The 17,982-nt window shown below is 38.1% G+C and overlaps 1 protein-coding gene across 26 annotated transcripts in view; it reads left to right on the forward strand.

The window, feature by feature from the left end:
• LOC145510137 (uncharacterized) overlaps positions 1 to 17,982 on the forward strand; it is a 520,288-nt gene that overhangs the window by 325,803 nt on the left and 176,503 nt on the right. Inside the window, exon 7 of one of the 26 annotated variants that reach the window (XR_014056776.1) lies at positions 16,552 to 17,553. The exons of the other annotated variants lie outside the window; for them this stretch is intronic. The gene's annotated coding sequence lies outside the window, so the exon portion shown is untranslated. Of the gene's footprint in view, positions 1 to 16,551; positions 17,554 to 17,982 lie in introns of those variants that run through there. 26 annotated transcript variants of the gene reach the window in all.

Genomic DNA, 17,982 nt, shown 5'->3' on the forward strand with positions numbered 1-17,982 from the left:
GCTTTTAAGTTTAATCAGGTCCCACTTGTTTACTTTTGTTCTTATTTCCATTGCTCTCAGAGGTGGGTCATAGAGGATCTTGCTTTGATTTATGCCATCGAGTGTTCTGCCTATGTTTTCCTCTAAGGGTTTTATAGTTTCTGGTGTTACATTTAGGTCTTTAATCTACTTTGAGTTTATCTTTGTGTATGGTGTTAGGAAGTGTTCTAATTTCCTTCTTTTACATGTAGCTGTCCAGTTTTCCCAGCACCATTTATTAAAGAGGCTATCTTTGCCCCATTGTATATTCTTGCCTCCTTTGTCAAAAATAAGGTTCCCATAGGTGCATGGGTTTATCTCTGGGCTTTCTATCTTGTTCCATTGGCCTATATTTCTGTTTTTGTGCCAGTACCATACTGTCTTCATGACTGTAGCTTTGTAATATAATCTGAAGTCAGGAAGGTTGATTCCTCCAGTTCCATTCTTCTTTCTCAAGACTGCTTTGGCTATTCAGGGTGTTTTGTGTTTCCATATGAATTGCGAAATTTTTTGTTGTTGTTCTTTTGTGAAAAATGCCATTGGTAATTTGATAGAGATCTCATTGAATCTGTAGATTGTATTTGATAGTATAGTCATTTTCACAATATTGATTCTTCCTACCCAGGAACATGGAATATCTCTCCATCTGTTTATGTCATCTTTGATTTCTTTCATTAGTGTCTTATAATTATCTGTGTAAAGTTCTTTTGTCTCCTTAGGTAAGTTTATTCCTCTATATTTAATTCTTTTTGTTTCAATGGTGAATGGGATTGGTTCCTTAATTGCACTTTCTGATTTTTCATTGGTAGTATATAGAAATGCAAGTGATTTCTGTGTATTGATTTTGTATCCTACAACTTTACTGAATTCACTGATTAGCTCTAGTAATTTTCTGATTCTATTTTTAGTGTTTTCTATGTACAATATCATGCCATCTGCAAACAGTGAGAGTTTCAATTCTTCTTTTCCAATCTGGATTCCTTTTATTTCATTTTCTTCTCTGATTACTGTAGCTAGGACTTCCAGAACTATGTTGAATAATAGTGGTGAAAGTGAACACCTTTGTCTTGTTCTTGATCTTAGGGGAAATGCTTTCAGTTTTTCACCCTTGAGAAGAATGTTTGCTGTAGGCTTATCATATATAGCCTTTACTATGTTGAGGTAGGTTCCTTCTCTGCCCATTTTTTGAAGAGTTTTAATCATGAATGGGTGATGAATTTTGTCAAAGGCTTTTTCTGCATCTATTGAGATGGTCATATGGTTTTTTTTGCTTTTTGTTTTTTTTAATAAATTTATTTATTTTAGTTGGGGGCTAATTACTTTACAATATTGTAGTGGTTTTTGCCATACATTGACATGAATCAGCCATAGGTTTACATGATCATATGGTTTTATCTTTCAATTTGTTAATATGGTGTATCACGTTGATTGATTTAAATACATTGAAGAATCCTTGCATTCCTTGAATAAATCCAACTTGATCATGGTGTATGAGCTTTTTGATGTGTTGCTGAATTCCGTTTGCTAAAATTTTGTTGAGGAGTTTTGCATCTATGTTCATCAGTGACTGGCCTGTAGTTTTCTTTTTTTGTGTTGTCTTTGTCTGGTTTTGGTATCAGGGTGATGGTGGCCTTGTAGAATAAGTTTGGAAATGTTCCTTCCTCTGCAATATTTTGAAAGAGTTTTAGAAGGATAGGCATTAGCTCTTCTCTAAATGTTTGATAGAATTCTCCTGTGAAACCATCTGGTCCTGGGCTTTTGTTTTTTGGGAGATTTTTGATCACAGCCTCAATTTAAGTGCTTGTAATTGGGTTATTCATAATTTCTATTTCTTCCTGGTTCAGTCTTAGAAGATTGAACTTTTCTAAGAATCTGTCCATTTCTTCAGGTTATCCATTTTATTGCCATATAGTTGTTCATAATAGTCTCTTATAATCCTTTGTATTTTTGCATTGTCTGTTGTGACCTCTCCTTTTCATTTTTAATTTTGTTGATTTTATTCTTCTCTCTTTTGTTCTTGATGAGTCTGGCTAAAGTTTCATCAGTTTTGTTTATCTTCTCAAAGAACCAGCTTTTAGTTTTATTAATCTTTCTATTGTTTCTTTCATTTCTTTTTCTGCTTGGATCTTTATGATTTATTTCCTTCTACTAACTTTGGGGTTTTTTGTTCTTCTTTTTCCAGTTGTTTTAGGTGTACAATTGGGTTGTCTATTTGATGTTTTTCTTGTTTCTTGAGGTAGGATTGTATTGCTATAAACTTCCCTATTAGAACTGCTTTTGCTGCATCCCATAGATTTTGAGTTGTGTTTTCATTGTCATTTGTTTCTAGGAATGTTTGATTTCCCTTTTGATTTCTTCAGTAACCTGTTGGTTATTTAGAAACATGTTGTTTTTAATCTCCATGTGTTTGTGTTTCTTACAGGTTTTTTTTTTTTTAATAATCAATATCTAGTCTCATAGCATTGTGGTCAGAGAAGATGCTTGTTGTGATTTCAATCTTCTTAAATTTACTGAGGTTTGATTTGTGACCCAAGATGTGGTCTGTCCTGGAGAATGTTCCATGTGCACTTGAGAAGAAGGTGTATTCTGCATTTGGATGGAATGTCCTGAAGATATCAGTGAGATCCATCTCATCTAAAGTATCATTTAAGACTTGTGTTTCCTTATTAATTTTCTGTTTTGATGATCTGTCCATTGGTGTGAGTGGGGTGTTAAAGTCTTCTACTATTATTGTGTTACTGTCAATTTCTCCTTTTATGTCTGCTAGTGTTTGTCTTATGTATTGAGGTGCTCCTATGTTGGGTGCATAGATATTTACAATTGTTATGTCTTCCTCTTGGATTGATCCCTTGATCATTATGTAGTGTCCTTCTTTATCTCTTGTAATCTTCTTTATTTTAAGGTCTATTTTGTCTAATATGAGGATTGCTACTCCAGCTTTCTTTTGCTTCCCATTTACATGGAATATATTTTTCCATCCTCTCACTTTCGGTCTATATGTATTTTTAGATCTGAAGTGGGTTTTTTGTAGATAGAATATATGTGGGTCTTGCTTTTGTATCCGTTCAGCCGGTCTGTGTCTTTTGGTTAGAGCATTTAATACATTTACATTTAAAGTAATTATTGATATATATATTCCTATTGCTATTTTCTTAATTGTTTGGGGTTGATTTTGTAGATCTTTTTTCTTCTCTTGTATTTCTTGACTATATAAGTCCCTTTAACATTCGTTGTAAAGCTGATTTGGTGGTACTGAATTCTCTTAACTTGCTTGTCTGAAAAGCTTTTTATTTCTCCATCAATTTTGAATGAGATCCTTGCCAGGTACAATAATCTTGGTTGTAGATTTTTCCCTTTCAGTACTTTAAATATATCCTGCCATTCCCTTCTTGCCTGCACAGTTTCTGTTGAAAGATCAGCTGTTAAGTGTATGGGGTTTCCCTTGTACGTTACTTGCTATTTCTCCCTTGCTGCTTTTAATATTCTTTCTTTGTGTTTAGTCTTTGTTAGTTTGATTAGTATGTGTCTTGGCATGTTTCTCTTGGGTTTATCCTGTATGGGACTCTGTGCCTCTTGGACTTGATTGACTAATTCCTTTTCCATGTTGTGGAGATTTTCAGCTATAATCTCTTCAAAAATTTTCTCACACCATTTCTTTTTCTCTTCTTCTTCTGGGACCCCTATCATTCTAATGTTGTTGCATTTTATATTGTCCCAGAGATGTTTGAGACTGTCCTCAGTTCTCTTCATTCTTTTTACTTCATTTTTCTCTTCAGAAGTTATTTCCACCATTCTTTCTTCCAGCTCACTGATTCGTTCTTCTGCTTCAGATATTCTGCTATTGATTCCTTCTAGAGTATTTTTAATTTCAGTAATTGTGTTGTTTGTCTCTGTATGTTTATTCTTTAATTCTTCTAGGTTATTGCTAATTGATTCTTTCATTTTCTCCATTTTGTTTTCAATGTTTTTGATCATCTTTACTATCATTTTTCTGAATTATTTTTCAGGTATTGTGCCTATTTCCTCTTCATTTATTTACACTTCTGTGTTTCTAGTTTGTTCCTTCATTTGTGTAGAATTTCTGTGCCTTTGCATTATTTTTTTTTTAACTTATTGTGTTTGAGGTCTCCTTTTCCAGGCTTCAAGGTTGATTTCTTTCTTCCTTTTGATTTCTGCCCTCCTAAGGTTGGTCCAGTGGTTGTGTAAGCTTCATATAGGGTAAGATTTGTGTTGAGTTTTTGTTTGTTTGTTTCTTTGTTTTTCCTCTGATGGGCAAGGCTGAGTGAGGTGGTCATCCTGTCTGCTGATGATTGGGTTTGTATTTTTGTTTTGTTTGTTGTTTAGATGACGCATCCTGCACAGGATGTTACTGGTGGTTGGGTGATGCCAGGTCTTGTATTCAGGTGGTTTCCTTTGTGTGAGTTCTCACTATTTGATACTCCCTAGGGTTAGTTCTCTGGTAGTCTAAGGTCTTAAAGTCAGTGCTCCCACTCCAAAGGCTCAGGGCTTGATCTCTGGTCAGGAACAAAGATTCTGCAAGTGGTTTGTTATGGCATTAAGTGAGATTAAAACGAATATCCAAAAATGAGAAACCACAGATGAACCCCACACAAATGGCAGTTACAAAATCAGGCAAATCATAATTTAAATAATGGAATATACACATATACATATACACCCATGAACAAAGTCAAAACAGTCCAACAAAAATAAAGTACAATAGGTTGACCCAGCAAACAAGGGAAATCAAAAATTATATTTACAAGTTAAGAACAGAACTAACTAAAGCACAAAGTGGAAAACAAAAACTAAAGCAAGGTGCCAAGTGGGGAATAAGGCATTGAAAACAAAACTAACAAATATGTTGAGAGGAAAGGAAAGAAAGAAAGAATAGATATGCAAAGTTAAATAGAAGTAGATGAAGAAGGGTTATATACATTAAGTATTAATTGCAAAGGGAAAAGAACAGTAGGAAAGGCAAACGAATAAATGTAGAAAAAATATAATAGGTTTAAAAAAATTGAAAGTTAAAATTATAAAAAAGAGAAAAAAACCACAAGAAGAAAGAAAAAAGGGGGGGGAAAAGGAAAATTCCACAAAACTGCAAAAGCTCAATGTAGTTGTAGAGGTTTATAACAACAATGAAAAGTGTGACTGTTTACACATATATGTATACACCCATAAACAAAATCAAAACAGTCCAACAAAAATAGATTGACCCAATGAACAAAGGAAACCAAAAATTACGTCTGCCAGAACAAAACTAACTAAAGCACAAACTGGAAAACAAAGCTAAAGCAAGATGCCAATTGGGAAATAAAGCAATGAAAATAAAACTAACAAATATGTTGAGAAGAGAGCAAAGAAAAGAAAGAAAGAAAGAATAGATATGCAAAGTTAAATAGAGGTAGATAAAGAAGATTTATATACATTAAAGATGAACTGCAAGTGGAAAAGAACAGTAGGAAAAGCAAACAAAGGGATAAATGTGGAAAAAATAATAATAGATTAAAAATTTAAAAAGAGAGAAAAAAAGGAAAACTTCCCATAACTACAAAAGCCCCAACGTAGAGGCAGAGGTTTATAACAACAGTAAAAAATGTGACTGAGAAAAAAAAGAAAAAAAAAAGCTCCAAAGCTTAATTAGATTTCATAGTGCCAATAAAATCGACACCTACAACAGAGGTGGGGGGGGAGGGAAGTAGAAAAAAAGAAATCCAAAGGAATCTATAGAACAAGTCAAAACATAAGAATAATAAATGTTTTTCTTGATTCACTGTCAGAGTCCTTTACCTTTCTGGGAGTCATAGTCTACTTCACCTCCCGAGGATGCCCTTCAACACTGTGCTGATCTCTGGACCTGTTGTAGAGGCAGCTCAGATTCTAATCTGGTCCTACTCTTCTATGTTCTTGCCTCTAGTGTCCAAAGGTATCAGAACTAGTGCATTTTCTTTTGTGACAGCTTTCAGTGACCTTTTATATATTCCATAGATACAGAATCTGCCTAGTTGATGATGTGGATTTAATCTGCAGCTTGTACAGCTGGTGGGAGGGTTTTGGGTCTTCTTCCTTAGCCATACTACCCCTGAGTTTCAACTGTGGTTTTATTACCAACTCTGGATATGGGTCGTCCTCTGAGGTTTGCTCCTGAGGCTGCCCTAGAGGACTTGGGTTTGCCTCTGTGAGGACCAGGTGTGGAGGTGCTGCAAATGCTTGGGTTGCAGGGATTCTGGCAGCACCAGGTACTCAGGGGAGTTGGCAGCTAGGGCAGCAGGAAATATAGTGCTCTAGAAGGGTATGGAAACCAGTATTGTCCCTTCTGCTCCAGTATTCTTGCCTGGAGAACTCCCCCCCCTGACAGAGAAGCCTGGCAGGCCACAGTCTACAGGATCACAGAGTTGGACCCTGTGACCAAAGTGACCCTGCGTGCACAATACAAGACTTTTTTTGCTTGTGGTAGCTCTGCCCCAGTGAGAGTTGATCGTGAAGGTGGTACAGCTGCTTGGCTTGCGGGGACCCTGGTGGAGCCAAGTGTGCAGGGACACGGATTGCCTCCGCTGCAGGATTTATGACCCTATCAGAGTCTTTTAGGGAGGCTCTTGTAGCTGGTGATCAAAAGGCCCCTTTGGCCAGTCTTTCTCCATAGCTCCCCCTGTTCAGACACTTAGAGGGCTCCCTTGCCTGGGGTCCTTCTCTGTTGTTCAGTGCATCAGACACATAGAGGGCCCCCCCTGGCTGGGGTCCTATTCTGTAGATTGAAGTGTCAGGCACTTTAAAGGAGCACCCTGGGTGGGGTGCTACTCTGTAGTTCAGTGCGTCAGGCATTTCATGGGCTAGCCCCTCTATTGTTCAACTGCCAATGCTGACGTGTAGGGGGAGAGAGACTCTAGTGATGGCTCCAACACCTACGTGTAACTCAGCAGTATCACCTTGCTTCCATGGCTGCCCAGCTTTCCTCCACAGGCACTTCCCACCACAATCTCCTCCCTCACATCTTCTTGATCTGTCTCTCCGCAGTCAGCAGCAGCCCTCACCCTGTGATTGCTCCACAGTCCTTAACCTCCAGCTCCCAGCCACTGCACCTTCCAGGGAATCTATACCCCTGTCTGGGGTATGTATGGCTGTGGCAAGGACTGTCTGATTCTCGTTCCATTTAGGCAGCCACAGATCAGATGTTTCACTCTCAGCCTTCAGTGTTTCTCCTCTGACTCAGACAGTTGCCCTGATGTGGGGATTGGACCCCTGCTTCAGTTCCCCCACTCACTGAGGGCAGATGCAGTCCTACTAACCCTCCTGTTTTTCTCCCTAGTTCCTTCATCCTATGGAGTTTTGTGTTGTTCTATATATTCTTTTCCGCTGGTCAGGTAGACTCCTGTCCAGTCCCAGCTAGTGTTCTGCATACACTTCTATGTCTGAAGGTGTATTTCTGATGTATCCGTGGAGAGAGATGTACTCCATGTCCGTCTACTCTTCTGCCATCTTGTTCTCCCCAAGAGATAGTTTTTTGAAATCATAAACAAAATAGAAAAAAATTTAGCCAGGTTCATGAAGAAGAAAGAGTACCCAAATAAACAAAATGAAAAATGAAAGAGGAAAAAAAAGAAACAAAAGAGGAGAAATAACAATCAATACCAAGATACAAAAAAAAAAAAAACCATGAGTGCGTACTACAAATAATTATATGTCAAGAAATTAGACAACCTAGAAGAAATGGATGAATTTCTAGAAGTGTACAGTCTGCCAAGACTGAATCAAAAAGAAACAATTTAAATAAACCAATCACTGGTAGTGAAAATGACTTTGTAATAAAAAAGAAAAATCTCCCAGTGAACAAAAGTCAGAATAAAAATCACATGATCATCTCAAATAATGCAGAAAAAGCATTTGACAAAATGCAACATCAGGTCAGTTCAGTTCAGTCGCTCAGTCGTGTCCGACTCTTTGCGACCCCATGAACCGCAGCATGCCAGACCTCCCTGTCCATCACCAACTCCCTGAGTCCACCCAAACCCATGTCCATCGAGTCAGCAATGCCATCCAGCCATCTCATCCTCTGTCGTCCTCTTCTCCTCCTGCCCTCAATCTTTCCCAGCATCAGGGTCTTTTCCAATGAGTCAGCTCTTCGTATCAGGTGGCAAAAGGTTTGGAGTTTCAGCTTCAACATTAGTCCTTCCAAACACCCAGGACTGATCTCCTTTAGGATGGACTGGTTGGATCTCCTTGCAGTCCAAGGGACTCTCAAGAGTCTTCTCCAATACCACAGTTCAAAAGCATCAATTCTGCGGTGCTCAGCTTTCTTCACCGTCCAACTCTCACATCCATACATGACCACTGGAAAAACCATAGCCTTGACTAGATGGACCTTTGGTGACAAAGTAATGTCTCTGCTTTTTAATATGCTGTCTAGGTTGGTCATAGCTTTCCTTCCAAGGAGTAAGTGTCTTTTAATTTCATGGCTGCAGTCACCATCTGCAGTGATTTTGGAGCCCAGAAAAATAAAGTCAGCCACTGTTTCCACTGTTTCCCCATCTATCTGCCATGAAGTGATGGGACCGGATGCCATAATCTTAGTTTTCTGAATGTTGAGCTTTAAGCCAACTTTTTCGCTCTCCTCTTTCACTTTCATCAAGAGGCTCTTTAGTTCTTCTTCACTTTCTGCCATAAGGGTGGTGTCATCTGCATATCTGAGGTTATTGATATTTCTCCCGGCAATCTTGATTCCAGCTTGTGTTTCTTCCAGCCCAGTGTTTCTCATGATGTACTCTGCATATAAGTTAAATAAGCAGGGTGACAATATACAACCTTGACGTACTCCTTTTCCTATTTGGAACCAGTCTGTTGTTCCATGTCCAGTTCTAACTGTTGCTTCCTGACCTGCATACAGGTTTCTCAAGAGGCGGGTCAGGTGGTCTGGTATTCCCATCTCTTTCAGAATTTTCCATAGTTTGTTGTGATCCACACAGTCAAAGGCTTTGGCATGGTTGCTTCACTTTTGGTTTTCACTTTCATGCATTGGAGAAGGAAATGGCAACCCACTCCAGTATTCTTGCCTGGAGAACCCCAGGGACGGGGGAGCTTGGTGGGCTGCCGTCTATGGGGTCTCACAGAGTCGGACACGACTGAAGCAACTTAGCATAGCATAAAGCAGAAGTAGATGTTTTTCTGATACTCTCTTGCTTTTTCTATGATCCAATGGATGTTGGCAATTTGATCTCTGGTTCCTCTACCTTTTCTAAAACCAGCTTGAACATCTGGAAGTTCACGGTTCATGTATTGCTGAAGCCTGGATTGGACAATTTTGAGCATTACTTTACTAGCGTGTGAGATGAATGCAATTGTGCGGTAGTTTGAGCATTCTTTGGCATTGCCTTTCTTTGGGATTGGAATGAAAACTGACCTTTCCAGTCCTGTGGCCACTGCTTAATTCTCCATATTTGCTGGCATGTTGAATGCAGCACTTTCACAGCGTCGTCTTTCAGGATTTGAACATCATTCATGATAAAAAGTCTCATCAAATTTGGTATACATATCTCAATGAATGACAAACCCACAGTTACCATCAGAGGAACTATGAAAAGCTAAAAGCCTTTCCTCTAAATTCAGGAACAAGACAAGGATGTTCACTCTCACCACATCCATTTAACAGTATTAGAAGTCTTAGCCAGAACAATCAGACAAGAAAAAAGAAATAAAAATCATCTGAACTGGAAAGGAAGAAGTAAAACTGTCAGTATTTGCAGATTACATGATACTATACATAGAAGTACGAAGAATTGATGCTTTTGAACTGTGGTGTTGGAGAAGACTCTTGAGAGTCCCTTGGACTGCAAGGAGATCCAATCAATCCATCCTAAAAGAGATCAATCCTGGGTGTTCATTGGAAGGTCTGATGTTGAAGCTGAAACTCCAATACTTTGGCCACCTCATGCGAAGGGTTGACTCATTGGAAAAGACCCTGATGCTGGGTAGGATTGGGGGCGGGAGGAGAAGGGGACGACAGAGGATGAGATGGTTGTATGGCATCACCGACTCGATGGACATGGGTTTGTGTAGACTCTGGGAGTTGGTGATGGACAGAGAGGCCTGGCGTGCTGTAGTTCATGGGGTCGCAAAGAGTCGGACACGACTGAGCGACTGAACTGAACTGAACTGATACATAGAAGGCTCTAAACTCTCTACCAAGAAAAAAGCAAACTATTAGAACTAATAAATTCAGTGAAGTTGTGAGATGTAAGATTAATATACAGAAATCTGTTGTTTTCCTATACACTAATAATGAACTATCAGAAAAAGAAGTTGAAAAAAATTACATCCCATCTAAGATTGCATCAAAGAATAAAATACCTAGGAATAAACTGAACCAAGGGAGTGAAAGACCTGTACTCTGGAAACTATAAAACATTGGAAGGAAATTGAAGATGCCACAAAGAGATGGAAAGAACCTTGGCTCTTGGAATGGAAGAATGAATATTTTTAAAATGGTTTATACTACCCAAAGCAATCTACAGATATCCTGCAATCCCTATCATAATATCCATGACATTGTTCACATAACTAGAACAAATAATCTTAGAACTTATTAATATATGGAACCACAAAAGACCACAAATTGCCAAAGCCATCTTCAGGAAAAAGAACAAAGCTGAAGGCATCACCCTCCCTAACTTTAGTTTGTATTACAAAGCTATAGTAATCAAAACAGCATCAGTTCTGTTCTGTTCAGTTCAGTCACTCAGTCATGTCCGATTCTTTGCTACCCATGAACTGCCGCACGCCAGGCCTCCCTGTCCATCACCAACTCCCGGAGTCCACTCAAACCCCTGTCCATTGAGTCAGTGATGTCATCCAACCATCTCATCCTCTGTCGTCCCCTTCTTCTCCTGCCCTCAATCTTTCCCAGCATCAGGGTCTTTTCCAATGAGTCAACTCTTCGCATCAGGTGGCAAAAGGATTGGAGTTTCAGCTTCAACATCAGTCCTTCCAATGAACACCCAGGACTGATCTCCTTTAGGATGGACTGGTTGGATATCTCCTTGCAGTCCAAGGGACTCTCAAGAGTCTTCTCCAACACCACAGTTCACAAGCATCATTTCTTTGGCACTCAGCTTTCTTCACAGTCCAACTCTCACATCCATACATGACCACTGGAAAAACCATAGCCTTGACTAGACGGACCTTTGGTGACAAAGTAATGTCTCTGCTTTTTAATATGCTGTCTACGTTGGTCATAACTTTCCTTCCAAGGAGTAAGCGTCTTTTAATTTCATGGCTGCAGTCACCATCTGCAGTGATTTTGGAGCCCAGAAAAATAAAGTCAGCCACTGTTTACAGTGTTTCCCCATTTATTTGCCATGAAGTGATGAGACCGGATGCCATGATCTTAGTTTTCTGAATGTTGAGCTTTAAGCCAACTTTTTCACTCTCCTCTTTCACTTTCATCGCAGGCTTGTTACTTCGCTTTCTGCCATAAGGGTGGTGTCATCTGCATAATGAGGTTATTGATATTTCCCCCTATCAGAATGACTGTCATCAAAAAGAATACAAATAACCAATATTGGTAAGGATGGGGAGAAAAGGGAACTCTTGTACACCTTTTGGTGGGAGTGTCAATTGGTGCAGCCAGTGTGGAAAACTGTATTCTTCAAAAAACAAAAACTGGAACTACCATGTGATCCAGCAATTCCACTCCGGGGTATATATATTCAGAAAAAATGAAAGCGTTAATTCAAGAAGATATATGCCACCTCAGTTTTCATAGCAGCACTATTTACAATAGGCAAGCTATGGAAGCAACCCAAATGTCCATCAACAGACAAATGAATAAAGAAGATGTGATGTGTGTACACACACACACACACACACACACACACACACACACACACACACACTGGAATACTACTGAGCCATAAAAAGAATGAAATTCTACTCTTTGCAGCAATGTGGATGGATCTATACAATATAATGCTTAGTGAAACAAGTCCAGCAGAAATAGACAAATACTGTATGATGTCACTTATATGTGGAATCTAAAAAATAAAACAAATTAATGTATATAGCAAAACAGAAACAGACTCACAGATACAGAAAACAAACTAGAGATTGTCAGTGGGGAGAAGGAAGGGGAAGGAGCATGGTAGAGGTATAAGATTAAGAGATAGAAACTACTATGTATAAAATAGATAAGCAACAAACATATATTGTATAGCACAGGGACTTATAACCATTATTTTGCAATAACTTTTAATGGAGTATAATCTGTAAAAATACTAAATCAGTGTACTCTACACTTGAAGCTAATACTGTAAATCAACTGTGTCATTTTTTAAAAAGTGTGATCTCAGAATCTCAAGAATCTAATGCCAGCCAATATCTTTGACACATAAGCCAAAACTGATTTGCCATTTCTAACTATAGAATTTTGTCAAAGGTTTGCAGAATCTTAAGGAAAGATTTCTGTCAACCATGTAGTTTCCACTTAGGAGAAAGTAGAGACTTAGGCAATTATATGCAATAAGAATAGTGACTACTTTAGGCTTTGAGCTTGCTGCAGAACTCCTCCATTCTATATTCTTTACATCATTCCTCAGAAGAAATTTAAAGATCAGATACTATGCACTACAGTTAACTTCTGAGGATTGTGTACTCTTAGCAAAGAGTTTTTATTTTAGCTCCTTAGTAATCTGAGGCTAATGATTAGCATGTAGAAGCCAGCCTACTTCAGGGAAAGGTTAGATGCTTAGCTACTCAATGAAGATCCCCAGGAGTTCTTTTCCTTCCTTTAGTGCTGACCATTTAGCATTTTAAGTGATGAAGAAATGGCACTAGGAATGAATAGCTCACTCAGGTAGCACACTCCTTTCCTTTCAGATTTTAGGATAAGTGGCATTAGGAAGCAGTCAATTATGGACAATTTGGGACCCTGCAAATAACCGTGGAAGTTAAATTGACCCTGTGTGTAAGAGAAATGATCTCCTGGAAGACACCTATTCAAATAAACCCATTGTGCAGGGCCATGGATGCAGCCAAAAAGATCATTAACAGGCTCAGTCAAATGACTGTGGTAATAGGAGGAAGAAAGGGGCTGGATCACTTAGATAATTGGAGCTGCAAAATCTCTCTTGTTGAATTCAACTAACAGGTCCCAGATCAGCATCAGTCCCAGTGAACAAGAACTGTAACCACATTTATTAGCAATAAGATCATGCTTTTAATGCTTGACTGTTAAATTCAAGAAAGAAGTAAGAAAATAGTCATTTTCACCCACGTTGATGTGAAAACTATTATGCAAATTCAAGGAACATATAAATAGAGTCTGCTAGTCCAGAGGCTTCCTAAATTATCACTGGGCTCTGAGGGCAATCAGCCATCCCCTGCTACCTGCTAGGAACAAGCAAAAGCACCTAATGCCTCTTTGGTTTGGGGAGTTATTAGAATGACCTGGTGATTGAGCATCATTCAGCAGCAGGACTCAGTTGCGAGGTTCTGACTCAGATTAGCAGTTGTGGATTGGGGCATCACTTACCATCAGGCAGAACACACCTTTAGGTTTGCATCAACAGTTGAAACAATTGTATTTATGCTAGGAAAGAGCAATTAAGGAGATAGATCCCAGCACTTTCAGAAAGAGGATATTAACTTCTAAACTCAGCGTCTTGAGCACAAGCAGTTCTTCCTGCCTATCAGGATGAGGGATGGGTATGGAGGAATTGTGGAAGAGTGGTTATAGCTTGGCTTTGGTGTTAGACCTGGGAGCATATCTTAGTTCTGCTACTTACTAGCTGTCTGGCACTGAAATATTATTTAAATTGATTGGCCCTCAACCTCTTCTCTTTAAAACAGGGTCACCTATTTCCTCTTCATTAAAATGGAGATATAAAGTAAGCATTGTTGTGAAGATTACATACAAAAAAAAATATTTGAAGTGCTTAATACTGTTTGCAACGTTTACCAACATAGACCATGTTCTGGGACATAAAACAAGTCTTAATACATTTAAAAGGATTAAAATCATACAAAATATATTTTCTGAACAAAATGGAATTAACTTAGAGATAAGTAACACATAGCTACTATAAAATTCTCATATATTTGGAAGTAACATAAACACTTCTTAATAACCCTTGAGTTAAAGAAAAAACCAAAAGGGAAATAAAATCTTTTTAACTGAGTTAAAATAAAAACATAGCATATAAGAATTTACAGGAAGCTGCTAAAACAGTGCTCAAGGGGAAATTTATAGCACTAAAATGCTTGTGCTTTAAAGAAGAAAGGCCTCAAATCCATGACATGAGTTCCCACTTTCAGAAACTAAAAAAAGAAGAAGTTAGAGCCAAGGTAAGAAGAAGAAAGGAAGTAATAAATAAAAATCAGTGGACATATCAGTGAAATAGAAAATAGAAAAGCAATGAAGAAAACGGTTGAAATCCAAAGCTTATTCTTTGACATCAATAAAATTCATAAAACTTGAACCAAACTGAATAGGATAAAAGAGAGGACATACATTGCTAAATGTCTTGAATGAGAAGTGACAACCCTACAGATTCTATGGCTATTAAAGCAATAATAAGAGGATGTTATGAACAACTCTTTGCTTGTAAAATAACTAATAAATGCATATAAAATTAACAGCTTAAATGAAATGGACAAATGCTTCAAAAGACAATCTACCATAGTTCACTCAAGAATAAGCAGCCTGGATTTGTAGTTACCAAATTTTTTAGGGAAAAAAAAAAATTCAAAGAATAGGTTGTTTCCTTGGGAAATTCTATCGAATATTCCAGAAAAATAATATACAAACTCTAAAAACGTTGAAGAGGAAGCAGTACTTACCAATTCATTCTGTGAGACCACCATTGCAGATGAATTGCTAACCTAGTTTCAAGACTTATTATAAAGATACACTAATCATTAGTGTCATGTTAGTGTCATGATAGATAAATAAATAAATGGATCAGAATAGAGAGCCCAGAATTAGGTCCACGGACTTATGGACAACTGTTTTCCAATAAAGATGCAGAAGCGTTTTAGTGGAGAAAGGAAAGTCTTTCCAACAAATAGTGCTAGAATAATTAGATATCAGTATGGGAGTTGGGGAGACCGAACTTTAATTCATATTGTAAACCATATTCAAAATTTGGCTCCAAATGTATCATAGACCTGAATGTAAAACCTGAAGCTATAAAATTCCTAGAAGAAAACATAGGAGTAAATCTTTATGGTTTGGGCTAAGATTTCTTAAATGTAACACAAAAGCACAATTCATGAAAGAAAAAAATCAATATCTTGTACTACATCAAAATTAAGAACTATTCTTTGAATTATACTGTTAGGAGAATGTAAAGACAAACCACAAAATGAAAGACAATATTTATAAACCATGTATCTGTCAAGAGAATTGTATTCAGAATATATAAAGAACTCGAAAACCCAATAATAAGAAAATGAAAAATCTGATTTTAAAAATGGATAAAAGATTTGAACTTACACTTCGCCAAAGAAGATACATGGATGGCAAATAAGCAAATCACAAAGATACTCAACATCATTGTCATTGTGCTTGTACTCAGTCGCTTCAGTCGTGTCCAACTCTTTTGCGACCCCATGGACTGTAGCCCTCCAGTCTTCTCTGTCCATGGGATTCTCCAGGAAAGAATACTGGAATAGGTTACCATGCCCTCTTCCAGCGGATCTTTCCAACCCAAGGATTGAACCTGTGTCTCCTGTATCTCCTGCCTTGTAGGCAGATTCTTTACACACTGAGTCACCTAGGAAGCCCTCATTGTCATTAAGTAAATGCAAATAAAACCTGTTAGAATACCATGCACCCCTTAGAATCGCCAAAATTAAAAAGACTAACCGTACCAAGTACTGCCAAGACCATGGAGGTACTGAAGCTCTCAAACACTGTTGATGAGGATGTAAAATGTTACAACTATCTTTGAAAAATAATCTTTGAAAAATAATTTGGCAATTTCTTAGAAAGTTAAACATACACCTACTCTATGACCCAGCCATTGAACTCTTAGATATTTACCCAAGAAAAAAATGCAGATGTATGCCCAGTACAAAGTCTTGTACGTGAATATTCATAAGAGTTTGTTTATAATAGCCCCAAAACTGAAAATTTCTAGTAGTGAAAAGGTAAACAAAATTGTGGCTTACATTGAGATGCTACTCAGCAGTAAAAACAACAAACTATTGATACATACAACATGGATGAATTTCAAAATCATTACACTAAATGAAAGAAACCAGACCCAAAAAGTGTACTTATTGTATGATATCATTTATATAAAATTCTAGAAAATGGAAACTAATCTATAGTGACATTAGCAGATCAGTGGTTACCTGGGAACAGGTGGGGATAGGCAGACTCTTGGTAAGGAAGGGTAGTTCATAATCCTGAGTAACGTAACAGTTTTACGGGTATTAATATATACATGTCAAACATATTGCACCATTCACTTTGAACATGTACAGATTGTTATATCTCAATTATACCTTAATGAACTTGTTTTTTTAAAATGTATTTAGGTTGATGTGCAGCCATGGATGATCCCACATGAAGGCAACCTCAAGCTGAGAGGCCTGGAGGTGGGACTGTAGGACCCCTTTAGTAGAAAGGCAACCCCAAATGAACATTCCATTTTCTGTAGCTGCTGAGCGCCTGTCTGCTACCACTTATACTCCTGATGGTGGCAATAAGAATCAGTCAGATTTTTTAAAGTATTTAGGACATAGTAGGTACTTTCTTTTGTTTCCAGTTATCCCTTGATTGACTTTGTTAGTTTTTTCCTTTCTTTCCTGATGACTCTCTAAAGTAGGGATGACTTTGATCTCACTGGCCAAATAGATTTGATCTTACAGGTCAAATTCTAATCCATAGGTAGTGGTTGTAGTGTACTGAGAGGTGTGATAGGTAGAATAATAACTCCAAATATGTCCTCATCCTAATCCAGGAACATGTGACTGTGCTTCCTGATATGGCAAAAGGAACTCTGCAGGTTATGGATCTTGAGACAGAGATATAACCCTGGATTATCCAGTGGGCCCAATCTAATCATATAGGTCCTTAGAAATGGCTTCCCTGGTGGCTCAGCTGATAAAGAATCTGCTGCAATATGGGAGACCTTGGTTTGATCCCTGGGTTGGGAAGATCCCCTGGAGAGGGGAATGGCTACCTACTCCAATATTCTGGCCTGGAGAACTCCATAGGCTGTATAATCCATGGGGTCACAAAGAGTCAGACACGACTGAGCGACTTAGGAGTGGAGAACATTTCCTGACTGTGGTCAGAGAGTGACAGCAGCATGAGAAGAATTTGATGCCTTGTTGCTGGTTCTGAAATATAGGGAGCTATGTTCATGAACTGGAGAGCGGTCTCTAGAAATTGGAAAAGTCAAGGAAATGAATTCTCTCCTTGCATTTCCAAAAAGGAGAGCGAACTTGCAAAAACTTTGAATTTAATCCAATGAGAACTGTTGGACCTCAGACCTGCAGAACTGTAAAATAATAAAATTGTGCTGTTTTAATCCATTGAGTTTGTAGTAAATTGCTGCTGTGGCAATAGCAAACTAATCCAAGCAGGAAAGAATACTATGATTGATTAATAATGTCTACCACGGATACCATAGAGGAAAGAAGTGTGTGTGTTATGTGTCTGCCATATTGGCTCTCATTTTCAAGGTGTGCCAGTGTGGCAGTGAGGGAGGCACTTCATTTATGGTGTCTACTATATGCCAAGCTCTATGCTAGGTGCTTCATGTCAGTTCTATTGTGTAAATAATACTTCCCCTTCTCATAGATAGGGATCAAAGAAATTAAGACTTCAACTCCAAATTAAGATCTTAACTCCAAATGATGTTTTCTTTTTCCCCAAAGGAAACACAGAGTCCTAAAAAAACCTAGGTGAACTAGGTTTCAAGTGTTGATGGAAAATAAGAGCAAACATGAAGAGCCTTTGTC

The sequence above is a fragment of the Giraffa tippelskirchi genome, chromosome 6 (assembly GCF_054371585.1).
Source record: "Giraffa tippelskirchi isolate mGirTip1 chromosome 6, T2T-mGirTip1v1.2.pri, whole genome shotgun sequence".
NCBI lineage: Eukaryota > Metazoa > Chordata > Mammalia > Artiodactyla > Giraffidae > Giraffa > Giraffa tippelskirchi.